The sequence below is a fragment of the Lutra lutra genome, chromosome 13 (genome assembly GCF_902655055.1).
Source record: "Lutra lutra chromosome 13, mLutLut1.2, whole genome shotgun sequence".
In the NCBI taxonomy this organism is placed as follows: Eukaryota; Metazoa; Chordata; class Mammalia; order Carnivora; family Mustelidae; genus Lutra; species Lutra lutra.
The window spans coordinates 71,659,864-71,686,226 of NC_062290.1; the positions used below are offsets into that span (position 1 = coordinate 71,659,864).

At 43.3% G+C, this 26,363-nt stretch overlaps 1 long non-coding RNA gene and 1 pseudogene across 1 annotated transcript; both read left to right on the plus strand.

The window, feature by feature from the left end:
* The first annotated feature begins 276 nt into the window (after window positions 1-276).
* On the plus strand, window positions 277-2,485 carry LOC125083000 (60S ribosomal protein L36a-like; annotated as a pseudogene).
* Window positions 2,486-3,299: 814 nt separating this feature from the next.
* Window positions 3,300-10,798, plus strand: LOC125084022 (uncharacterized). The gene is made up of 3 exons (XR_007122439.1): window positions 3,300-3,562; window positions 4,739-4,874; window positions 9,458-10,798. It is a non-coding gene; the product is annotated as an uncharacterized LOC125084022 (long non-coding RNA).
* The last annotated feature ends 15,565 nt before the right edge of the window (window positions 10,799-26,363 follow it).

A 26,363-nucleotide genomic window follows, 5' to 3' on the forward strand; every position in this document is an offset into this window, starting at 1 on the left:
TATAGAGAATTCTATCCAACAGCAGAATACATATTCTTTCCAAGTACACATGAAAACAGTCACCAAGAGACACCTTTTATAAAACAGACTTCAGTGAAGTTTAAAATATTGAAATTGTACAAAGTATGTTCTCTCACCATAATGGAATTAAATTAGAAATCAACACAGAAAGGTATTTGGGGAATTCCCCAATATTTGAAAATTGAAAACATACTTCTAAGTAACTCAAAGAAAAAGTCAAATAAATTTAAAAAATAATTTCAATGGAAAATGAAGATGACGTATCAAAATATATGGACTACAGATAGATCAGTATTTATAGGAAAATTCATAGCATTAAATTTGTATAGGGAAAGTATCCACACAACCACAGTAAACATTCTTAAAACCCAGGAGACTTTCTCTAAGACATGTGGCAGATACCAACATAGTAACACAGTATAAGAAGGACAAGGTTTTTCATGTGTCCAGGGGAAGCAGTGTTGGGAAAGGAGGCAGAGGGGCTATGGTGAGCACACGAAGCCAATTTTCCAGAAAAAGGTTGAAACCCCAGAGAAGATTGTGCTGAGGTGAGAATGCGTGGAGCCCAAGTACAGATCAAAGAGAACACTGGCTATCAAGAGTCGGAAGCATTTTGAACAAGGTGGAGATAACAAGAGAAAAGGCCAAATGATCCAGTTTGAGCTTCACCCTTTGTGTTATTATAAAGGCAATAAAATCTTGAGGTTATGTTCACTTTGAAAAAAATAAGCTTATACTAAGAAGAGAAGAATAGTCTCAAATTAATGATCTAATAAGTATTCACCTTAAGAAACTGGAAAAGGAAACAGAAGGAAGCAAACAGAAAGAAGAATGTCATAAAAACATGAGTAGAAATCGATGAAATAAAAGCCAGAAAAATAATAAAATCAATAAAAGGAAAAGCTGTTTCTTTGGGGGGAAAAAAAAGACAATTGATAAACCTCTAGTGAGACTGATCACAAAAGACACAAATCACCAGCATCAAGAAGGAAAGAAGGAACAGTACCAGATCCACTAATATTAAAAGAAAAATAAGAAAATATTATGAACTATGGCAATAAAGTCAACAAATTGTATGAAATGGACAAATTACTCGAAAAAAAATAATAAAGCCCCTGACGAACTGCAGCGGATGGTGAAAACTCTAGTGTTCACCTGCCTGAGGCCTCCATGTAGAAAAATCATAATCAGTAAAGATATGGAAGCACTGAACAAAATGGACATTTATTACTGGAGTAAAAAAAAAGCATACTAGGAGTAACAAAAGAAGCTAAAAAAAAAAAAAAAACCACAAAGAGATCAGCAACAGAGGTTAAGAACAGAGATTAGTAAAGAGACTACTGCCTAGTTTGGTGAGAGATGATGGTGAGAGATGATGAGGACCCCAACTACCAGGGTGGGAGTAAGAATTGAGAGGAGATTAAAAGTTGAGAACTGTTTAGCAGACAGGTGCTAAATGCTGGTGACTGATTAACCATGGGAAGGATGAAGGGGGCGGAACAGAGAAAGGCTCACCTGTTTCTGGCTTGGTCACCAGGTGCCACCAATTGATACTGGGCCTAGGAAAGCAAGAGCCCTGGGCTGGCAGAGCTAAATTTACAGATGTTAAGTTTGGGACACCTGCGGGAAATCAAGGTTGGGAATATTAGCAAGCATCTGGATGTATAAATTTGAAGCAAAAGGGAGAAGTCGGTATTGAAATAAAACACTCAATAGTTAGAAACTTCCCCTAAGGAGACTGTAGAAAAAGAAGAGAAACGACTCAAGAGTAGAACCCTGATTAGAAACTCATCTGAAGTTCGGGAAAAGCGTTGTGATTTTTGGAGTAAGACAGTTCAGAAGCAAGTACGATTACCTACAAATATGTTAGTCAACAACTTACAATATCAAAAACTTAGAACAAATCTGAATATCAAAGAAAAACCAGAATGGTTAATTAGTATGTAATATTAACTAAAAATAAGGTTTAGGAAGAGTATACAATAAGGTAGACACTGCTTATGATAAAATGTTAAATGTTTTCCGACCTTTCAAATATATAGATGTATATATATTATTTAAACACCAAACATACGCATAGTAAAGTCTGGAAAGAAATACACCAAAGTGTTAGTTTTACACGGTTGGGGTGGAGCCTATGAGCGCCACTACTACGGGTTAATCTGTGTCTTGCAAATCTGCTAGATAATACTCATGCAAGAAAACCTGTCCCAAAAAAAAAAACAAAAAAGAACCGTAGCGTCGGCTCCCGTCCCTGGTGATGACCGTCAGAGCCAGAGGCCCTGTCTAACACAGGGCCTGACACTGAGGGCCCCTTCACCAAAGCAAGGCTGTGATAGTAGCTTACCTGAGTCGTGAAGGCTGCTCCACCCTCCATGCCGGGGTCCTCGGGAGTCTGCATGAGCTTCGTTCGGCCTCTGCACCTCGGGGGCGACCTCGTGCCTCCACCATCACGCTGCGCTGATGGCCTTCACCTTGGGGCTTCAGGAACATGCCCTGGCCTTGATGCAGGTGCTGGGGCCTTCCAGACAGCTTCCCAAAAAACAACGCCCAGCACAGCCTGGGCACCCTCCGCCGTGTGGCTACCGGTCCTGCGGGTGGCATGAGATGCTGGCCTCGCCAAGTCCCCGCAGCAGCCGTGGCAAAGCCCCTGGGCCAGCCCCGAACCCTATGCTGAACATAGTAGGTTCTAGGTCTCCTTCCACTTCTCCTTCCACTCCCGCGACAGCCTCATGACGCAGGTGTGTGTAGTGCTCCAGCCCCTGGGACGATGACACGGGGACCCCGGCCCAGGCACTTGTCTAGAGCTGGGCAGACAGGGTGGGGTGGGGCCTCAGCGCGCAGAGGTCAGTGCTATGGTGATGATGATGAGGATGGCCTCCGCCGAGCTCCAGCAGAGAGGGCGGCTGGTGCTTGGGGTCTCTCCGGGCCCTCGGAGGCCACCCTTGGCCCCCACTGTGAGGTCCTGCAGGGCTGTGGCGAAGGACAGCTGGCGAAGCTCCGTAGGTAGGGGTGAGCGAAGGTCCCACCCTAACCTCGTCTCTGGGGGTAAAGCCCCAACTCTTCTTTCCCGACTTAACATCCAGAGGAGAAGCCGGGCCGACCACCACCAGAAAGCTGGAAGCTACCCCAGTGCAGGCCCCACCCCCACCCCCACGCCGCAGCCCCGCCCAGGTGTGGCCCCGCCCCTGACGTGGCCCCACCTTGAGGCCGCAGCCCCGCCCCCAAGAGTTCCTGGAGTTTGGCTCGTGAATTCACTTGCACCGTTATTACTGACCGTTACCTACATGGGACACAGCAGGCCAGCCGTGAGGGAGATAGGGCCCCTCGGGGAAGCTCAGAGAAGCTGGATGGTCGTCCAAAGTGAGAAAACAGTGTAACAAGAGTTGTGATGGTCAAAGTGAGAGCACCGGTCCCTCCTTGGGAGGGTCACGAGAGGCCTTCCAGAAGGACCCGTCCTTCACACAACCCTAAGGAAGGAGGAAAGAAAGGTGGGATGCAACGGTTTTGAAGACTGACGATGAAAAGTTCCTATCCGAAGGTTTGTGAGCCACACAGCGCATCTGTCGAGGTGGTGGGCGGGGCAGGAGCTTGAGGAGAATGAAGGAGGTTTGAGAGTTTTGTATGGTTGGAGAGAAAGCCGACACAAGGACCAAAGAGGTAAACTCGACAAGGGCAGGCAGTTCTGTTTCTCTCTCTGATGTGTCTCAAATGCTTGGAACGATGACTGCGATGGTTTACCCAAACTCTTCTGGTTTCAGCTGGTTGTGGGCAACGCACAGGTGATGGAGGTTTTTTGCAAGCGATCTTCTTGCCCTGAGCTGTGTCCTGGGACAAAGCCACTGAAGCAAGCATCTCATCCTTTGTTCCCAAGTGACTATTTGTAGAAGTCTGTTCCAGCTGGGGCACAACCCGAGTCTTGCTTATTAGGGTATCACCTAAGTCCCTGGCTGGGAGGGTGACTCTTTGGCTTGGTATCTCCCTAATCCTACCTCCCTTCTTCGATGCATTTATGCTGTGGATCTCCTAAGGTCCTCTCATCCTTTGGGGCTGCATTCTTTTTCTGGCTTTTCCTTGGGGCCTGAAGCTTATGGACACAGGGTTTCTGCTGACCCAGGCTGCCCCAGAACTGGGAATGCTTTGGCCTTAACTATTTCCCTCCATGAAAGAATTCCAATTCATTCCTAAATTCATTTCCATGATCATATTCCTAAAGTGGAAACTCAACTTAGAGAAGATACATACCATCCTTCTTTGGTAAGTTCGTTCTGACTAGAACTTTTCCCCTAGCTGGGGCTAGGCTTTAAAGTGGGGAATTGGGTTTTCTGGGGAATGGTTATCTGCTTTTTGATTGCAGGAGGAGGTCATTAGAGATTGAATAGGTGGAAGGGAAACTGGTGGGGAACAACTATCAAGGAACAGGAGAGTAGCCAGCAGGGACTCGTTGTGCAGAGCAGGGACCTCAGAAGAGCTGGCTACATTTCTGCTGCAGAGTCTGTGAAGGTTTGGGGATTTGTAAGCTCCTACAGGCTATGCAATTTCTCTAGTTCACCTTCATATCTCCAGAAGAGTCAGAGGGCTATGGAGTAGGGCACAACATTAAGGGGTGCTTACCAACAATAGAGTTGGTAATATGTCCTTTATTGCTTAGAAATGATCCCCTCTTCTTTCTCCTCCCAAATCTGGAAATCCACATTTTTGTGATTTGTATCTCCAGGAGCTTCTGGACAGTAGAGCTGAGAAAGAGTGTCTACCTGCAGCCACGTATCTGGTTACAGGATCTCCCCAGAGGAGGAACCTCATAGAAAACAAACAAAACAAACAACTCCGGCTCAAAGTCACAGAATGAGAAGGTAGGGAGAAACAAGTCCTCAGCAGACACCTGCCACCAGAAGGTTGATAGGGGCAAGTGTTTTGAGCAGTCAGTGCTTGGGGTTGTTGTAGCATAAGAGGCCAGACAAAAGGGCTCTGAAGCTGAGCCTTATGGAACAACATTCAGTAAGACTGAAATTGAGCCACACTGAGTCATTATTGCAAAAGTCTGGCAACAGTGGGGTAGAGACAGTTGGTGGAAGGGGACTGACAGGCACATGAATCCATGGGATTCATAGAGTGAATGAGGTTTCGGTGAGAAATGAGAGGCTGAAGTCCTTACAAAGAGGGTAGCATCACATGAGGGGGTGGGATCTAGTTGGGGAAGAGGGTCTAGTATCTGAATGTGTTCCAGGGGAGAGGAGAAAGGGTAAAATGATGGGTGTAGAAGACAGTCTGTTATGATTATAGCTCCAGAGGCAAAAAGGGATCCAGTGCCCCGTGATGAGAATGAATAAGGAGACCTGGGGGGCAAATGGAGGCAAGGAGACCCTGTGGGGAAAATGAGGAAGCTGGTAGTGGGGGTGAAGGAAGGATCGTGAAAGATTAGGTGAGACCAAGGCAAGGAGGACTCCCAGGCAGAGAAGATAAAGCCATGATGGGAGTGGAGAAAGAGCTGCGTGAGAATGTGGGAGAGCCTCTGCTGGCAATAATAGGATGAGAGTGGGGAAAAGGGAGTGAGACCCACTGCGAAGGGCAAGACAGACGTAGAAAAAAACAGGCTCCGTGGGAGCAGAGTCAGACACAAGCTAGGAAAGTTGCAAGGGTTGACAGGACTCCGCAGGGTCCTGGAAAAAAAGGCTGATAAATAGGTCAGAAGTATATGGCTCAGCCAGAAGGACAGGTAATGGGTTTTCTGGAAGGTCAGTAAAAGAGTGGAGGACAGAGTTAGAGAGGGCCCAGGTACAGAAGCTGCAGGAACCAAAGGGGACACTGACAGAGCAGCATCTTCCAAGGTCGTGCTAAGGTCAGAAGGTCCACCTCCCTGAGCAGGTCTCGACCCTGCAGTTACTAAAACCAGGAACAGAATAGGAACAAGAGGGTCTGGAGAGAGTAAGGGCACCTAAGGCAAGCTGCCTATACCCTTTCCCCCCATACCCTACATAATACAGGTACCCTCCCCCCACCTTTTCCAAAGTTCATGTAACACCACTTTGCTTTTACAAAAGACCTCTATGAGTATCTGTTTTTGCTAGCTGAAAGAAATCCAAAGAGGATTTTCACCTTACAGCAAAGGATGGAAAGCAAAAAGTACAGTGAGCCCTCTTTTGGACACCAACCTATATCGCTATCTTACTATATCCAAACACCCTGGTAAGCACCCCACACTTATTCATTCATTTCAGCTCCCAGAGAACACTTGGGTAGTTCCAGATTTCCCCTGCTTTTGGAAAGACTGTGTTATGCAGCCTCGCTTTTAGGAAAGACCTAGTTACTACCTGGTTTTGCTACCCAAAAGACCTCCGAAGAGAATTTTTGCTTTTACAAAAAAAGGTCAACAGTGACAGTAGCATTGGGCGTTTGTGTTATGGGAGCCTTTACGGAGGCAGCGCACCCAACTCCTTCCCCAGAACTACACTCAGCCCCTCAGCATCATGCCGCCCGCCCTCTGAGCCCTGTCTCTGAGCATCTGTGCCTGCTCTTGAATTATTCTGTCCCTCTCCTTTAGCAAGATGTGCCTAAGGTATCAGAAAAGCCTAAGAAGGTTTTTTTTTTCCTGCAGGGGGTTGTTCTGGGAACATCCAAAAGCTTTTCCATAAAAATTAATGGTAATGCTTCTTTGTTTTATGCCTTATTTGGAGGGCGGGGCTTATGAAAATCTTTATAGGAACACACTACTTTTGGATAGTGGGGAAACCAGCATACCTTCTGTACTTCACCCCAAGTCTTGCTTTCTCATTCTGTGCCCTATGGGTTCCTCCTTCAGTAACAACCCCAAGCTGCACTGGGGCCCCCAAATTACACAGCCCATCCTAGGAAGCAGGGAAACAGAAAAGAAGGGAAGAGGTTAATCACTTTCAGAAAAGGTCCCACGCCACCAAGGCTTCTTTCTGGCAAGTTCTACAAGCTGGTAAAACAACGGATGGAGTTACATGTTGAGAAAGTGAAAATTAGTTTGGCCTGAGAAACTGAAAATCCACCCTTCCATTCATCAAGCTGGGAAAACAGACACAGAACACACATAAATCCAGCTGCCACGTTAGCAGAAAATTCTATTTCTCCCAAGGAAACACTGCAACTGTAAAGTGTTCTAAAGACAGTAGCATGACTGTTACTTTGTTACTGAGGAATCTTGATGTCTAAAAATTATAGTTTATCAGAAACTTTACTTTTGAAATAATTTCATTAAGAACAAAATATCCTGCTTTTGCCTACAGGATCTAATTTACTTTGACACAGAGCAGCTGTCTTGATATCCAACCCAGGAACAGATTCAGGATAAGGGTTTGGGTGTACAACATTCCACATCTATATCAATTTGTAATTTCGAAGAAAAGGAGACCTTGTGTCCCTTTCATCATCCAGACCTAGTATTGCCCCCTTTTTCACACAGTCCTACTCTGCTTTAACTTATCAAAATACTGTTTCACATAAATTTCATTGACATGCCATGCTTTCTCCAAACTATATCATAACTTTTCCCTTTCTTGGTGACACACCCCATGGTTCCTCTGGCGTGTGACCTCCATCATTGCAATGAGCCAAGAAATGAGTCCACTACAACTTTGCTCCTACTAGTGTCCTAGATAGGACATTTGGAGGTTCTCTGGATATTTGGTCAAGACCTTTCGTACTAAGCGCTGGCCTCCTTGACTCACTAATAATGTACGTATCTGAGACTCCTTGAATCTCAAGACACTGAAGGTATCTCTGTCTTTGATCGTGTGGCTTTAGACTGAATTTAGATTCTAATATTGAAGGACCAAAGTTTAATATTTGCTGGAATTTTTGGTTTCTTGATCAGACCTGAGTGTCCGCTGGTGAAATTGGCTTTTAATACCATCTTCTGTTTGTCTATGAGAACTTTCTCCAGTCTTCTCTGGATACGAGAAATTGGCTTTGGGAAAGATCTCTCCACATATTTGAGCCAGGTGGCCGCTGATTTTTCAGGTCAGCAAATAGAAGCAGTCTAACCTTAGGACTGAAGACTTAAAACACAAGTGATATTTTACCTCTGATCAACAGTCCAAAAATCTCTTGTGGGCTTGTCTGCTAATGAGCTTGTGCTAGCACCTGGCATAACTTCACCAAGGATAAATTAGAATTAGAGTGGCCACTTGGGGAACTTGGACATGAATAAGAATGTTCATTTGAGAAATGCTGAGGCAAAAAGGGAACAGAAACTCTCTAGAGGAGATTGTATAACTGGCCTAAAAGAAAGAGATCATTGTGATTAATGTAGATTTCGCCTCTGTTTCCATTCTATAGGGATTAATAAACACTGGCTTTTAATTGTATGGCTTGATAAAATTGTCAAGGGCTTGAGTTACTGCTTAAACCTGTAATGACTTTCTCTTTTGTGTCTATGTATATGTGAAAAAGATTTTTCTGCATATAAACGTACTCCCTTCTCCTTACAGAGAGAAGATAACCATTTTACGTTGATAAATTCCATATTTGTCTAAAGCTACCTTTCACTCAACTTTGTTGTTCTAGGGGCGCCTGGGTGGCTCAGTGGTTAAAGCCTCTGCCTTCGGCTCAGGTCATGATCTCAGGGTCTTGGGATCGAGTCCCGCATCGGGCTCTCTGCTCTGCAGGGAGCCTGCCTCCTCCTGTCTCTCTCTGCCTGCCTCTCTGCCTACTTGTGATCTGTCTGTCAAATAAATTAAAAAAAAAAAAAAAAATTTTGTTGTTCTAGCCCTCTGTTTTACCCCTCACTTGGGAAATTCTAAAGATCCAATTTGACACTCAGGGAAAAAAAAAAAATCATTGTCATTATTTTGCATACTAGTCAAAAATATGTAAGAAAAAAGAAAAAATGTCAGTAAACTATATTGCATTATAAAATATAGACAAATGTATTTTATTTATTTATTTAACAGACAGAGATCACAAGTAGGCAGAGAGGCAGGCAGAGAGAGAAGAAGGGAAGCAGGCTCCCTGTTGAGCAGAGAGCCTGATGCGGGGCTCGATCCCAAGACCCCGGGATCATGACCTGAGCTGAAGGCAGAGGCTTTAACCCACTGAGCCACCCAGGCGCCCCTACCTTTGTTTTTATATGCTAAGACAAATTATAATTAAAACTAAAATTAACTTTATTATCTATACATATTTATGTGTGCCTACATGTACACATAAAGACACATTAATAACCTTTAATTCTATAAATGACAAAAAGACAGCTTCAAGAATATATTCCACATTAATGGATTTATTCACAGAGAAAGGCTTTTAAGTCTCTAACTGCAAATTGTAACACAGACAGTACACAAAAAGAACAGAATAGGCGTTTCCTTTCCATAAAATGACCCAAATTAGTTTGTGAATCACCAAAATATTCTTTTAACTCTCTGTCCCGTCATTCTCTTGAATAACACAAGTTTCCTTATTTTTTTTGTTCTAGATGAGACAGCAAAGAAAAACTCTGTGAGAAGGACCTTACCAGGTACTGTTAACAACTAAACACAACAGTAAACTCATGCCTCCAAGTCCAAAGACGTATGCCACAGGAAACCACTGGGAGGCTGTCCTGAGACCTCAAACGGTGCCATGTGAGGGATGGTTCCAAAACAGACAAGGGCAGGAAGCTGCACCTTCCCTCCAAGACCACTGGGACCAGGCTGGTAACTGCAGGAAGTGCCACCTTCCCTCAAGACCCACCAGACAAGACCGCCAGAGCTACCCAGGGGGGTGCTTTAATCTGCATGTGCTTTTGCTCTTTTTCTCTCCTCTCTGTAAAGTTAAGGTTTAAACTGTTGACGCTTCTTAGCTATCAACCATGATACCTCCAAGGTCTTTATCTTTCATACTGTTGTTTGGTTGTTCGTATTTTACCTCAGTCCCTCCTCAGTTGGAGAGTCCAGGGCCAGGCTGCAATTTGCTCACCATTTGGCTACAACGTGCGATTACACAGTATGCTGGCTTTGTACTTACTTGCCTTTCGGGACCATCCAGCTTTCTTTGCTGTCAGTGTCATGGAATTAATCAAATTACTTCCTAGGTGATAAGACTCAACCGAGAAGTGATCTGGGGATTAAAAGTAGTTTAACAGGTCAAACAACCAGAATTCTAGAACCTCCTGTCATGTCATACATAGAAGGGAATTTGGGGGTCCTAAACAAAAAACGCTCAGAAACCTTTTGTTTAGCTTTCCCTTTTTGTTAGCTTTTCCACGTAAACTTTCACAAAAGGAAAGCCAGTAGTGATGGTAAAATGAGGGACAAAGAAGTGTTTTGAGAAAATGGGACCCAATGAGAGGAAAAGAGACTGTAAGAGTTCACTGAGGGAAGAGGGCCCCCAAAGGGTACTCAAGCAAGGAAGCAACTGAGGTGAATATGCCTGTGGAGAGTCCACAGAGAATACAGAAGGCAGTGGTATGGAGTCTGCAGGCGATCTAGAACGTGGGCATCTGTAGAATCCAGTGAGAAAGTGGAAACCAAAAGTACAGGGACGTAGGGGTCTGTTATAGGTCTTCAGAAAGTCCGTGAGAGGCTGAAGGCAGAGATTGAGCTAAGCCCCTCAGAGGAATGGTGGGAGCCATAGGGCCGTGAGGCAGCACAGCATCTTCCACAGGCTCCCAAACAGCAGAATGTCAGCTTCCATGGCCGCTGTATCACACAACTCACAGTGGGGATCTTGATAAAAGTGCTGCCACAAACTGCCTGTAACTGGGACCTTGTCCAAATGGCTACAGAAGACAAAAGGAGTAAGCTAAGGTCAGTGAGCTGGGATGGGGCCTGGCAGAGCTAGAGGCCAGGCCCCATGGCCTCATTCCTAGGCCCCATGGCCTATGCTCCCCCACATCCCAGACTTCACAATGTTTCTCTCATTCCTCACACCAAGGCTTTCTTTCACATTCCCTTCCCTCCAGGCTTCCGAGCCAACGTCAACCGCAGGCTGCACTGGGCCCTGCCACTGCATAAGTCATCCTAGGAAGGGGGACACAGGAAAGAGAAGAGAGAGAGTCCTCTCCTCTGTTCCCCGGAAAAGCTTGTCCTGTGCTCCATCAGATTCTTCCAGTTATCCTCTCCAATCTGAGAATCCAAGAGCCTGGTTTACTTGTGGTAAAGAGAGGAACAAAGTGATATTTTAGGAGTCTTTGTGGAATGATATTTTGGGGCAGACTCTTGGAAGACTAAGACTCTGAAAGCAACAAAATTATTACACAAGGTAAAATTGTCCATGACAAGAACGGGAAGGCCCTTCCCAGACATTCTCTCGTGCGATCCTCACAACAACCCTGTGAGGTATGGAGACCAGGTGACACCTCAGAGGAGGAGCCTGAATCTTGTGGAGGTCAGGACCTGGGAGTTCTGTCCCCAACACAAAAAGTGGTTTCAATAGATATCACATGACTGTCCCCCCCCCACCCAACCCCCCACCAAGAGCTCTGTGTTCTAATAGGGACTTGCTCTTGGAACTGCCATTCTCAGAGACTGTGGACCTGGGTCCTCACGGATATGTGAGATTAAGGTTAAACCTTGGGCATCCCACAGCTGACTGGACAAAACCTTGCCTTTTAGAGCTAGTTTTGTTCCTCTTTTTGACTCTGCACTGATCTTAAAAGACTAGAGTGAGTGGCTAGGACCAAATTTTCACCCTCTTCTCTCTAGGCTAGCTGCACACATTCATCATTCATTATTCATGGATAACCTGATTTTCTATATTGAATTAGGAGAGCTCTGGGATCCATCCCTGTTACTCACTTTAAAGTGGGTGAAATAATTGCCACTTCTCAAAAATTTCAAGAAGGGTTTTCTATATGTCATGCTCAATTGATTTTTCAGTCCCTATCCTCTTCAGACGAGAAACACAAATTTCCCAGAACAGCAACCTCATGTGTACTCCTTCACATAAGACTTGACCCTGATGACAGAACTTGGGCTCTAGCATCTGATTCGAGGCTTTCAAAGGCTGGCAGCATTGTTCTTCCTACCAGCCCTAACACAAAGGGAAACCTTGGCCCAGAGATAGATCTGAGTTGGGATCATGACTGATGAATAGAGTTGAGAGACTCCGTCCTACCGGTATCCTGAACTTTCTTAATGATCCAGTCTATGACCGGTGACTCACTATTGTCAGGGTTCTATTAGGGAGCCCTCTACCACACCCAAAAAGAGGGTCTATGAGCTTCGAATATAAACCGTAGTTCCCCCTGTAATCCCTGCCTTGTGCCCTTCAGTGAATTCTAGTCTTTCCTGAAAATTTCCATCTCCGGTGGCTCTCTGTAGCAAAATAATTGACCTTGGAAAGTAGGAAGAGGAAAAGGTCCATTGCTGCTGGGTCTGGCCCTAAGGTTCCTTTGCCAAATTGATGTGTCTGTTTTTCCTAAATGTTGGTAAATTTTGACACCTCTGTAAATAGCAGAGGAACAGAAAAGGAACCCCATTCTCATAGAAAATGTAAAATGGAACTAGTGCCCCAAAGCTCACGAGAAGCATCAAAAAGCAATTTATCTGAAGTGCATAGAAGCCTCACCTGACACTGAGAATATGCACCGTGGCTAGAGTTCTAGGTCCCCATCATGGAGTTAGGGGACAGTGACACTGTTTTTGAGGTTGGAGAGGGTTCTTAAAGAGGAAGGTGAACCCACAATCCCTCCCCACAGCATCCAGGCTAGTAGATCCCTTCATCCTTCCTGGGGCCTTCTAGATCCTTCTGTCCTTCTCTGGGCCTTAGCATTTTTCCAATTCCATCCTTTCTTCATATCCTAGATACACTCATACCTCCTACAATCCAGATACTAGCTGGGTCATTCCCATCGGTCATCTCAGCTTGGATCCTACCAATTATATAGCCTTTGAAAATCTCAAGTTCTTTCAGGAGTTTCTGCTAATTCCTGGGGATTTGAATTCCCAGGATTTCCTGTTCTCACTTCCAGATTCCCACCCAGCATTAATCCAGACATAGGCTGCAGCTCTGCCTTCATGTTTACCTGAAAGAGTCCACTTTCACATAAAAGCATTAGTGAGCAATGTAGCCTTCACAAAATGATGATGATGAAGAGGACTGGGGCAGACCTCACCCCTGGCAAACAACTTTAAAATCCCCACCTACTGAATTAAGCACTGACTTCTTTCCTTACCTGAAGCAGTCTTAGCCTGGGGCACCCAGTCCTTTCTCACCCAAATGATGAGGCTTTGCCAGAACTGACAGCAAAAAAAAAAAAAAAGTATGAAGGATAGATCCTCAGTTAACATGGCTACTGGGATATTGTTGCCTTTAGGTTCTTTCAGTGAACAGAGAAAGTAAAAATACCTAAACCCTGAGTTGATATTAATATGTCAAATTTAACACAGGATTTTTATTTTTTATATGTATCTCCTTTCTCTCACAATGAAAAAAGTTTGGATCTTAACATGTTCATTTGTTCTTTTTGAATATATAAAGTTATATATTTCAAAATTATACCACAAATATTACTTCTAATAATAAAACTATGAAGCGAAGTTTGAAAGTATTTGCAATTCTTTTTTCCTTAGAATATACCTTACCAAGAATGTACACCAGAAGAACATCTTCCAAAGTTACTAGAAATTATTCTTTTCTCTGTGTGGTTATGTAACTAATTTGATAAAGAGTTAAGGTTATTCATTTCAATTTTACTTTCAAGTTAAGGGTTAGCTCTATTTTTCCCTGATAATTTTAGTCTTCAGAAAAAAAACAAAACATTTACATAGTTCAAAAGTCAAAAGTAAATTATACTTAAGAGAAGTCTCACTTCCAACGCTTTCCTTTGATTCATCAACAAAAAACCGAGATGATAGAGCCTGGCTTTTATTTCTTTCCTCACGATGCAGAAGGAATGTGAAGAACAGGAGAGAAGAGAAAGTAGAAAGATTGTGGTTCAAAGCCACTACTGTTTGAAGCTGGGTATTTACTAGATCTTTTGAGACTTGATTTCTTCATATGAAAATGGAAATAATATCTATTTCCTAGAAACAATCTACAGATCAAGTGAGATAACATGTGAAATGCCTTGTCCATAGTAAGTGCTCAAAATATGAGAGCTATTCAGTAGAAAAAGATTAGTAGGACTTTGAAATTTTAGACCAACTTGCCACCCTATTTTGGTGTCCTTTAAAAATAATTATAACATGGAAATAATAATGTATGCTAATAGTCTGGGACACAGCTCAGAAGATCTAAACAAAAATCTATACTTGAAGAGATATAAAAGTAAACATTTTACCTATTCGAACCAAAAAAACCTGGACTTGTCTGGGGACAGTGGTGAGGCAGACTACCAAGAAAAGGCATAAAAAGGAAACTGAGACTATGTTAGGGACTGAACGTTTGTGTTGCTTCAAAATTTAAGTCGAAACTTCCCATCACCACCACCACCACCACGTGATAGTATTAGAAGTAGAGCCTTTAGGAGGTGCATAGGATTGGATGAGGTCATAAGGCTACAGCCCTCACTCTAACCCTAACCCTCTTAAGAGTTACAAGAAAGCTTACTTCCGGTGTCTCTTTTTCCCCTTGTGAGGACACAGCTAGAAACCACCCTCTAGGAACCAGGAAGCAGGCTCTGGCCAGGCACCCAATCTGCTGGCGCCTTGATCTTGGACTTCCCAGCCTATGGAACTGAGAGAAATAAATGTTGTTTAAGCCATTTAACCTATGGCATTTGTGTTACTGTGACCCAAACAGACGACGACTTTTGGAAATAAGAATGAAGAAGCAGAATAAACATCTGTGACAGCACTACAGGGATGTGGGATAAAATTCTTAGAAAATGAAAAACTCAGGGGCGCCTGGGTGGCTCAGTGGGTTGGGCCGCGGCCTTCGGCTCAGGTCATGATCCTAGGTCCTGGGTTCGAGCCCCGAGTCAGGCTTTCTGCTCGGCGGGGAGTCTGCTTCCTCCTCTCTCTCTGCCTGCCTCTCTGCCTGCTTGTGATTTCTCTCTGTCAAATAAATAAATAAAATCTTAAAAAAAAAAAAGAAAAAAAAAAGAAAATGAAAAACTCAGTTTTTCATTTTTTAGTCCAAAATGAAACCACTGTCTATGCTGTCTATAAACTATATGCCTACGGTAGAGACTCCGAAAAATTAGAAAAGCCAAGAGAACTGATAAAACAAATAATAAAAATAGCTAAGTAAAAAAATAAATTCACAAAATCATGAGTTTTTCAAATTCTACTTAGGGACTTAAAGGAGAAAAAATTTGTTCTAGGAAAGGAAGATACACGTTATTTTAGGATGGAAAGACACTACATTATAAAGATGTCAGTTTTCCCTAAATCTATAAATCATTACAATTATAATGAAAACAGCAACATGATTTGTAGTGATTTGGGTCAAATATTACTAAAATTGCTATAACAAGAAAACATTGGAGCACGGTCAGAGATAGTCTGAAAAATTATAGTAATGAGGGGGCAAGTGTTCCAAAAGTATATTTTAAAAGTTTAAAATAGTTTAATAAAGGGGCACCTGGGTGGCTCAGTGGGTTAAAGCCTCTGCCTTCAGCTCAGGTCATGATCCCAGGGTCCTGGGATCGAGTCCCTGGGATCAAGCCCCACATCGGGCTCCCTGCTCAGCAGGGAGCCTTCTTCCTCTCTCTCTCTCTCTCTGCCTGCCTCTCCACTTGCTTGTGATCTCTGTCTGTCAAATAAATAAATAAAATCTTTTTTAAAAATAAGATAAAATAAAAATAAAATAGTTTAATAAAGTTACAATAAATACAACAGTATGGTATTGGCATAGAAATACACAGGAATGTGAGCATGAAAAGTCTATAAATTATCCTGTGTATAGAAATTTTGTATCTTGTAATTACAAATAGCATGTCAAATCAGGGAGAAAAGATGGGATATTCAATAAAAATTGGGGCAACTACCTATGCGTTTGGGAGGAAAAGCTGGCTATATCTTGCTTCTTAATTTAAATAAGCATTTTTTTAAAGATCTTATTTACTTATTTATTTATTTAGAGAGCGAGCAAGCAGGGGGAAGGGAGAGGGAGAGAAAGAATCTTAAGCAGACTCTGTGCTCAGCTCAGACCCTGACTCTGGGCTTGATCTCACCACCCTGAGATAGTGACCGGAGATGAAATCTAGAGTCGGACACTTAAACCGACTGAATCTCCCAGGCGCCCCATATAAGCATATTTTTAAAAATATAAAAAGCTTTAGAAGACTATATTCTTGGAGAGTGAGAAGCATTTCTATGTTTTAAAAATACTTTAAAAGTATAACAGCAGAGCATTCTTTTTAAAATAAATTCAGGGGCGCCTGGGTGGCTCACTGGGTTAAAGCCTCTGCCTTCATCTCGGGTCATGATCTCAGGGTCCTGGGATTGGGCCCCGCATCGGGCTCTCTGCTCGGTGGGGAGCCTGCTTCCCCCTCTCTCTATGGCTGCCTCTCTGCCTACTTGTGATCTCTCTCTGTCAAATAAAGAAATAAAATCTTTCTAAAAAATTAATTAAAAAAATAAATAAATTCAAATAACACATAAATGTATAAATCCCAAAGTGTAAGCATTCTCAACCCTTTACACTTCCATTCTGAGGAAGTGGGCACAGTTAACAATCTCGTGTGTGTGGAAAGGCATTTTTTTTTTTAGATTTTGCTTTTTTTAAAATTTTTTATTAACATATAATGTATTATTAGCCCCAGGTGGAAAGGCATTTTAAAGCATAACCTGAAAACCAGAAATCTTATAAAGACTGATTCATAGGCCAAAATAAACAGGTTTAATATTTCTGTACTAAAGGTAAAAACAGTCAAAACCAAATGACATACTGGGAAAAATCAGAGCTCAAATGATAAAGAATATCCCTATTTTATGCAATGTTCTTACAAGCCAATCAGAAGATGATTAATTCAGAACTATAAATGAAAGCTCTTCAACTCATTCATGAAACATAAATTCCAAGAACAATGAGGGTATCTTCCTCTCTTAAGAATGGCAGAGGTAGGGGCGCCTGGGTGGCTCAGTGGGTTAAGCCGCTGCCTTCGGCTCGGGTCATGATCTCAGGGTCCTGGGATCGAGCCCCGCATCGGGCTCTCTGCTCAGCGGGGAGCCTGATTCCTCCTCTCTCTCTGCCTGCCTCTCTGCCTGCTTGTGATCTCTCTCTGTCAAATAAATAAATAAAATCTTTAAAAAAGAAAAAAAAAGAATGGCAGAGGTAATGAAAATTTAAACCAAAATAATTTTCTGTACCCGTATATTAAAATAATACTGGGGGGGGCACCTGGGTGGCTCAGTGGGTTAAAGCCTCTGCCTTCGGCTCAGGTCATGGTCTCAAGGTCCTGGGTTCGAGCCCCACATCGGGCTCTCTGCTCGGCGGGGAGCCTGCTTCCTCCTCTCTCTCTGCCTGCCTCGCTGCCTACTTGTGATCTCTCTCTCTCTCTCTGTCAAATAAATAAAAGATGTCTTTAAAAATATTTTTTTCTTTTTTTTTTTTTTAATATATATATTTTCTATCACTACATTGAACAGTACTAAGAACAAGCACAACTAATGTACCCGTTCTTTCCAGGAAATGCTTTACTCCTAGAAGACTACAATACAAAACAACTAAAATTATTTACTCATCAGGACTATTACTGACCAAGGCTTGCTGCAAGATCTTTGCACCCTTGTCCCCACTGATCCGAGGCTACTATAACATTGAAAACTAAACAATCCCAATCAATTTCACAACTGGCAAGCCTAGCCAAGTTTGCTCTTTCCTTGGATACTTTTTTCAGAGTCCTAGACATACTGGCTGCTCCCTACATTTGCTATTTATTTTTTTCCTAATAGAATTCTTTTTACAATTTAATTTTTTTTTTTTACTAACATATAATGTGTTATTTGTTTCAGGGTATAGGTCTGTGAATTATCAGGCTTACACGATTCACAGCATGCACCATAACGCATACCCTCCCCAATGTCAATCACCCAGCCACCCTCCCCTGAAATCCTCAGTTTGTTTCCTGATACTAAGAGTCTTTTATGGTTCATCTCCCTCCTCAGTCCCATCTTGTTTCATTTTTCCCTCCCTCCCCTCCCATGCACCCCCCCTCAATTTCCTCATTTCAGAGAGATCATATGATAATTGTCTTTCTCTGATTAACTTATTTTGCTTAGCATAATACCCTCTAGTTCCATCCACATGGATGGAACTACAACTAGCAAATGGCTACATTTGCCATTTCTATATCCTTCAGAGCTCTCTTTTACTTTTCCTATTTGTTAGTTACCCTTTATTAGTTAACAATTCTTTGTAAAGTTGTTCACATTACTAGTGTGGCTTACGCTCCTAACTAGATGCTAACTGGTGTGTCTGCCAACCGTGTGGGTGAGAGCCAGTATTTGTTATGTGACCCTAACAAATTATCACCAGTGTAGGAACTTAAAACATCACAATCTATTACCTTATATGGCCTGCAGGTCAGGAGTCCAAGAGGGATTTCACTAGACTAATCAGGGTGTCATCAGGCTGCATTTCCTTCAGGAGGCTTTAGGTAAGAATTTGTCTCCTGTTCCTGGGGTTGTTGGCAGAATTCAGCTAGCTCCTTGTGGCTGTAGTACTGAGATCTCCATGTCTTTGCTGGCAATTAACTGAGAATCATTCCCAGCATCCAGAAGCTACCACATTCCTAGACTTGTGGCCCCCTTCCTCCATCTTCAAAACCAACAATGGGGGGCTCAACTCTTCTTTCTTCTTCTACCTTATCTTTTTAACCCAGCCAGGAAAGGTTTTCCATATTGATGACTCTTTGATTATATTGGGCCCACCCAGTTAACCTGGAATAATCTCCCCATCTTTTAACTGCATCTGTAAATCTTTTTTGTCATATAAGGTGACATTCACAGATTCTTGGAATTAGGGTGTGGACATCTTTGGGGGACAGTATTATGCTGCCTAGCACAAGGTCTTTTCCAAAAATCTTCAAAAATAGTTGTTAATCTTTCCAATCATTGATTCATCTCCCTAAAAGAACACGAGAGAAACCTGTTGATCAAATGAAATTACTAGGCATAATGCAGTAAAGGATCAACATATTAACTGTATTATTATCACATTCAGAATTGAACTCTTCTCCCCATCTCAAAACTGATTTTCTTCTAGTGTTGCCTACCTTAGCACCAATACTCTCCCCCTACTACCTAAGTCAGAAATCTATATTTATCTCCATAACCTGTACTCATCGCTCCTTCCCTATTGCTACTATCTTTGTGCTCATTCCTCTCATATGAGTTACTTCCAACAACCTCCCGTTTCTACCAGTCTCCCTGTGTCCAGACTTGTTTTCTTAGAATTCATTCATATTGCAACCAGAGGGCTTGAATTACTTAGCTCTTGCTACTATAACAAAATATCATAGACCAGATAACTTAAACAACAGAAATGTCATTCTCAGAGGTCTAGACATTAGAAGCCTGAGGTGCCAGCATGTTCGGTTTCTAGTGAGGACCCTCTCCCTGGCTTGTAGAAGTCCACCATCTTGCTGGTGTTCATATGATGGGAAGAGAGGGTGAGGGCAAGTTCTCTGGTATCTCTTCTTATAAGGACTCTAATCCCCACCCACATGACCTCACCTAAAACCTAATTCTGTTCCAAAGGCCTTATCTCCAAACTGGGGGTTAGGACTTCAAAATATGAATTTGGGGAAGGGACACAATGCAGTTGATAGCAGAATTTTTTTCCCCCAAAGCAAATACCTTGCTTAAAATCTTTCTACAGCCCCCCATGCTTTTAGGATATAGCCCAACTACCCTGACTTTCAAGATCCTGCATCATCTCTCTCTACCTACCCCATCTTATACCACTGCCTCACATACTCTGGTTAACTGACCATCTCTGCCTCCTAGAATGTATTGGATGCTTTCTTGCCTCTGGGCCTCTGCTTCTGATACTCCCCTCTGCCTGTATTGGCTTGATCTAGTTCTTTTGCTTCTCCAGGGACCCTTCTCCAATAGCCTGGGCAGCTCCTGGTCTAGGTCTGGTGCTCCCCCTAGGTACTCCCATTGTACCCTGTGTTTCCATTTACCCCACTGCCTGTTATTCTCTGTCGTTCCTATTAAGCTAGAAGCTCTGAGAAAGAGGTATTACCTGTTTTGTTAACATTACACTCCTCATGTCTAGCTCATTACTTCATATGTAGTAGCATACAACACATGTTTGTGTATGTTTGGATGGATGGATGGATGGACGGACAGATAGGTGGATGGATAAATATGCTGCATTTGAGGTAACTGTCAGGCATCCAGGTAAAGCCACCCAGTAGACAGATCCATAGACATGGAGTTCAGGAGAGAAGTCTGGACTAGAGAAAAGCCAAGTTCAGCCAAGAACATGTCATCAGCTTTCTCTTAGAAAGGCGTACTTTGAAAAGTCCTTGAGTTGTCAATACTGGGCCAGACCCTAGTTTTGAGTGTATTTATCTTTATCCTCTGGGATAATCTTTCTGCCACATCTTAATCCTAGCCCTCTGGTATTCATGATCCTGAATTTATTGCTAACTATGAGCTTTTTTCCTAGCTACTTTATTATAACATGACCCTTTGAAGTAGTTACCCTCATTTTACAGGTGTGGAAATAGAGGCCATGAGGGTTACCCTCCTCAGTGATGATCTCAAGTGTTATAGTCAGTGCTATGGATACTATGAATTGGCTCATTCCATTTCCCATCTTCCTTCCAGAGCTGCACTAATCAATACCCTAGCTAACAGACACATGTGACGTTTCAAAATTAAATTTAAATAACTAAACTTAGATAAAATTTTTAATTGACTTCTGCAATTGCCACATTTCAAGTATTCAATGACCACATGTGGGAACTGTAGGTCTAGAGTGCCTTCCCATATGGGAGGTCAGAAAGCAAAAACTATACTTTCCACACTCCTTTGCAGGTTCTGGATGCAAAATTTGTTTACCAATTAAATATGCCTATAGGAGTTTGCTGAGGCAAAAATAAGATAAACATGGGGCACCCGGCTGGCTCAGTCAGTACAGCATGTGACTTTTGATCTCAGGGTTGTGAAATCAAGCCCCGTGCTGTGCATAGAGCTTACTTTAAAAAAAACAAAAACAGGGCGCCTGGGTGGCTCAGTGGGTTAAGCCACTGCCTTCAGCTCAGGTCATGATCTCAGGGTCCTGGGATTGAGTCCCGCATCGGGCTCTCTGCTCAGCAGGGAGCCTGCTTCCCTCTCTCTCTCTCTCTCTCTCTGCCTGCCTCTCCGTCTACTTGTGATCTCTCTCTGTCAAATAAATAAATAAAATCTTTAAAAATAAATAAATAAAAATAAATAAAATAATAAATTAAAAAATATATAAAAAAATAAACAACAAAAAATAAACACAACCATGAGGATGTCAAACTTTTCTGCAGCAGCACACTAGGGTCTGTTTAGCTTTCTACAGGTCAAAGGTAGCTGTCGCATCGGCATTGGCCTTGCCAGCAGTGCCAGCAGGTTTGTGATTCCCACTGCCTTATCTCAGCTCAAACCTAGTGATAGGTTCTTGAACTCAATAGTTCTTAAGGCTTAAGAGGTGGTAGCTTTCCAAGTGCGTCATTCCTGTAGTGTTCTAGGTTCCTAGAGGCCCAGAACCAGAACCAGTTTCCCCGACACTCATCACTATTCTGGTGAGCAAAATTGGAGTGCCTGGGTGGCTCAATGGGTTAAAGCCTTTGTCTTTGGCTCAGGTCATGATCTGAGCCAGGTCGTGGGATCAAGCCCCACATCGGGCTCTCTGCTCGGCAGGGAGCCTGCTTCCCTTCCTCTCTCTCTCTGCCTGCCTCTCTGCCTACTGTCTGTCAAATAAATAAATAAAATCTTTTTAAAAAAAGATTTAATGTATTAAAATCTCTTCCTGCTTAAAATATTCAGAAAAGCTACCAAATTTTGATGACGGAACAAGGCAGACTGACAATATAGCTCTTGTGTTTCCAGATCATTCCTTTGCTTTCCAAACTCCATACATGCAATCAGTCTTCTAAGCAATTGAACTGGGTAGCTATGCACTTGATTGTCTTTTGAAATCGTTTCCCCATTTCACTCTCCTTTGAAATATGACTTATGCCTTTCCAGATGAAACCTAATCGGTCTGTAAAAATGAAATGTGGTCAACAAGACAACCTAATTCCTTGACCTGACCCAGGCACACCAGTAGACTACAACTGCACTGTGGTAAAATACAAAGAATAGAAAGCAAATTTTTCTAAGTCCACCATACTGAATGGCATAGATTTTCTTAGATAACAGCATGTTAACGTAAATTAGTTCAATCAGCTTGCTTTCTTATTTATTCCTTTGTGAAATGAGCCAGACTGAGGAGTTGGGGAATTTGGCTGAAATGCAGGGGAGGTGGCAATCTGTAGGGAAGGAAGGGCAAAAGCATCGGGCAGAGTGGGCATGAGGCCCTGGTAGCTGGAGAATCGTCATCTCTATCAAGACTCTCTTTCTTTGCTCGCTAGCCCCAGAACTCAGACAATAAATTATAAAGGTGTCTGGGAATCAGCCTGGGTATGTGTCACCATGAATCACATTGATTCTATGCAAAAACATGGTCTCGGTTCCAAACAACAGGAATGTAAGTGAATTGTCAGACCACTATTATAAATTGGGTACGGCCTGTAACAGCTTCCTGCCAGCCTCTACCTGCATGAAACAACTAAGCCCATTCTACTTATTAACTTAAGACTTTAAAACCACCAAATCATAGCGAGCACTTATTTTCAGAAACACATTCTGGCTTATTGGGAGAGGCCGCATGCCACAGAGCCTAGCTCCAGGGCCCTGGAGTCACAATGACCCAAGTTGAAATCATATTCCCCGTCATATAGTAACTGCATGATCTTGGGCAAGTGACGTGAGTCTGTTTTCTCACATATAAAAAGGGGGGGGGACCCTATTCACAGGATTTTTATGAGAGATTTATATGAGACAGCTGATTTGCTTACATAGGAAAACTGTCAGAAAGTGATAGATAATAGTTTCCCAGAGAAACCCCACGCCCAGTCCAGTAATTTTCCAAAAGGGTGGGACTTCTACCAGCTCTGGCCTAGAGTCCTTCCAGTTTTGTTCAAAATATATCCCATTTCCTATTGTGCTCTCCCCAATAAAGTTAAAGGATAAACTTACACATCCAAAAGATCCCCAAAATATAGTAGTTTAGAAGAGACTTCTGTCACTAAGGGCCCTGTGGTCCAGGATGATGAGTGGTTTCTCTTCATGTGGCCATTCAGGAACCCAGGTTCCCTCCATCCTACTGCTCTGCCATCACCCATCAAAGGCATCATCCTGGTCTGCATGGACAAGGCTAGGTCACAGGCACGTTCACGGTCCAGCTCAAGGGAAGAGAAGAGGGAGCGCGGCCGCAGGACACCAGTTTGTAAGTTGAAGATGACCCCGGAAGTCGCGTGTGACACCTCCACTCTCACCTCGTGGGCCTGAGCTCAGTCACACAGCCACACTTAGGTGCGAGAGAGGCTGGAACGCAGTCTCCAACTGCAACCCATGTCCCCGGCTACAAATCCTATGGAAGAAGTGAAACGTGTTGCTTGACAACTATTATTCTCTGCCACAGCCTTCCTCCTGCTTCTTCAACAACACTTGGCTTGTTCTTGGTCTAGCTGTGAGCCTTTGCCATTTACTAAATCGGGCCTCGCTTAGGGGAAGCTTCCTCGAGGCCCTTGGACCCTCTGGTGAGCTATAATTGGCCCTTTGGGCTCTCTAACACTGATGAAAAGCTGGGGCCCGGAAAGGGAGCCCTGGGAGCTCAGTCGAGGGTGAGGGTTCTTCCCAAAGCACCATCCAGTTGTTTTCTGAAGATCAGACTTTGATATGAGGGGCCTTTTCCCCCCAGCAGGGTGTGAGACACTGGCTTGGCTGTTACTGGAGGTGACTCATTCCTGCTCTTTGTACAGAGAGCAAAACGACATTGTTTCTGCCAGGAGTGTGCTCCTGTGGCACCCACAGACCAGTCTGTTCCTCTCTGACTCTCAAAGGATTATGAAGTACACAGTGTGAAGGCTTCGATGTGCCGAGCTGCACGTAGCTCAAGGAGACGCTCTCAGGGTGTGGAGAGAGTGCACGACCAAACGCCAGGATCTCACGATGGCCTCAGCTCCTGTACTCGCCAGCCATGTGTCCTTGACCAAGCTGCGTCCCAACCCTGGGCCTCTGTTTTCTTATCTAAAAGTATTTGACCAGATCATTTCTAGAGTCTTTGTTCCAATCCCCCAGTCGTCCATGACCTTTTCTTGTCTGTTTCTTATTTGGAACCCCTCAGCAGTAGTTCCTAAGGGAAAAGTTACCTCTTTCCTTCTCATTCATTTATCCTCTGTCCATTGCCTGAAGTGGGGAAAACCCAAGGTCTCCCAAGAGCCTTGCCCTGTGCACTTCCTGGGCACCAGGACCTACGGCTGGCCTTTTGCTGGGGCCAATCCCAGCCAGATGTCAAAGAATGTTAATATAGTGTTGACTACTGTCCCTACAATCCAAGTCTGCAGAGAGACTCGGGTAGACAGCAGGCGCTGGGAGAAATGAAAAAATGTATGCAGTAGTTGAACAGTATTTTCTCCCGAAGCTGAGATTCTGTGGACACACCCAAGCACAGAGATGTCCTGGGGTATAAACACTTGTTTCACACAGTAACATGACCAAAGCCACAGATCTCCGCAAAACCAATCTCCTAACTACAGAAAGAACAAAATGTAAATGGGAGTCCCTTTTGCAGGCTCTCACATGGCTGCCCAAATTCCTAGTTTTCCTCCTTCCCTTAAAAATAAATTTCATTTGAACAGCTAGCATGTTTGGTTGGAGGAAAACTCAAAGGGGTGGGAAGGGTGTAGAGTAAAAAGCAAGTTTTCTTCCCACCATTTCCCATTTCACCATTTCTTCCCACCATTTCACCGGAGCCGTCCTTTCCCAGACGGCACGTGTCCATTCACACATAAACTAAATCCAACAGGTCTCTGAGCCTCACTTTTCTCATCTAAAAAATGAGAATAATGTTCAACACACACCCCCTTTCTTCTAGGCTATTTGTGCAGACAGAATGTCACAGGGAAGGTGCTGTGTAGCTGAAAACAGCTGCACGGTTGTTACAGATGCTGCTAATGTTGGTACTACTACCAACAAACAGCAATTCTAACTTAGTGATAGAGAAATAGACAACCTGTATCTCATTTGATTTTTCAATAGTTTTATTTTTTTAAAGATTTTATTTATTTGACAGACAGAGATCACAAGTAGGCAGAGGCAGTCAGAGAGAGAGGGGGAAGCAGGCTCCCTACTGAGCAGAGAGCCTGATGTGGGGCTCGATCCCAGAACCCTGGGATCATGACCTGAGATGAAGGCAGAGGCTTAACCCACTGAGCCACCCAGGCGCCCCATGGTTTTTCAATAGTTTTAAGTAGTGCAAGCTACTAATTTCTTCCTAAGGAACAGCATGCCATTTGGCAACCTAAGGACCAGGCCAAAGTGAAAGTCCCAACAAAGACAGAGAAGGAACTGAGAAGGTGAGACATGCCAGGCATTCCCTGATAACCAGGAAGAGGGTACCAAGAAGAGCAGAGGGCAAGTATCCACTGGAGACAGGAATGATATGACCTAGATACTGCCCTGAAGGACGCCCCTGTAGAAACCCCAATCCGCCATGACCCAGGCCAATGCCAGGAAGCTCACCCGACATTGCCAGATGGCAGTTTTTACACTTTTTTTTTTTTTTAACCATTTCACCAGTTTAGGAAAGTAAGACCCAAGCCAATGCCCAGGGGTAATGCTTATGGCTTCCTTATGGCTTACACACCCTCAAGTCAGTGCTGAATCTAGCCATTTCCCCAAGACTTGGGTCAGCAGGAAGGTTTCTCCTTGGTTTCAAAAGGGAAAAAGGAACAGACTAAAAAAATATTCTCCTACCTCTATGTTCCCCTTCCCCAATCTCTGAAGATTCATCTGGTAAATTGCTTTCAATTTATTGAGCCAGAACTTTCAAAACTTAATTTACTTGGGAACCAGCACATGTAAACAGAGATTAAAGTGGCTGGAACAATGTCCTTAGAGGTGGAAAGATGGTGGCTGGTTCACACAAAACTTCAAATTCTTGGAGGAGCATTAGAAAACCTGCCAGATGGCCGACAGCGAGACTGGTCCCTTGCTCCCCAATCCCTCTAGGAGGTAGAAGACCTTGAATCACTTGGTCTCTATTTATACACACACAGTTGGTCAATCAAGAAATTTGTCTTAACCCAAAAAGTACACCAGTGATCAAGACATTTCCAGTTGCATATATGGACTTTTTCACATAAAATTGACTCAGTTCTCTGATTATTTGAAATAATCTAAGACTTCACTTTACAAATGTTCCCC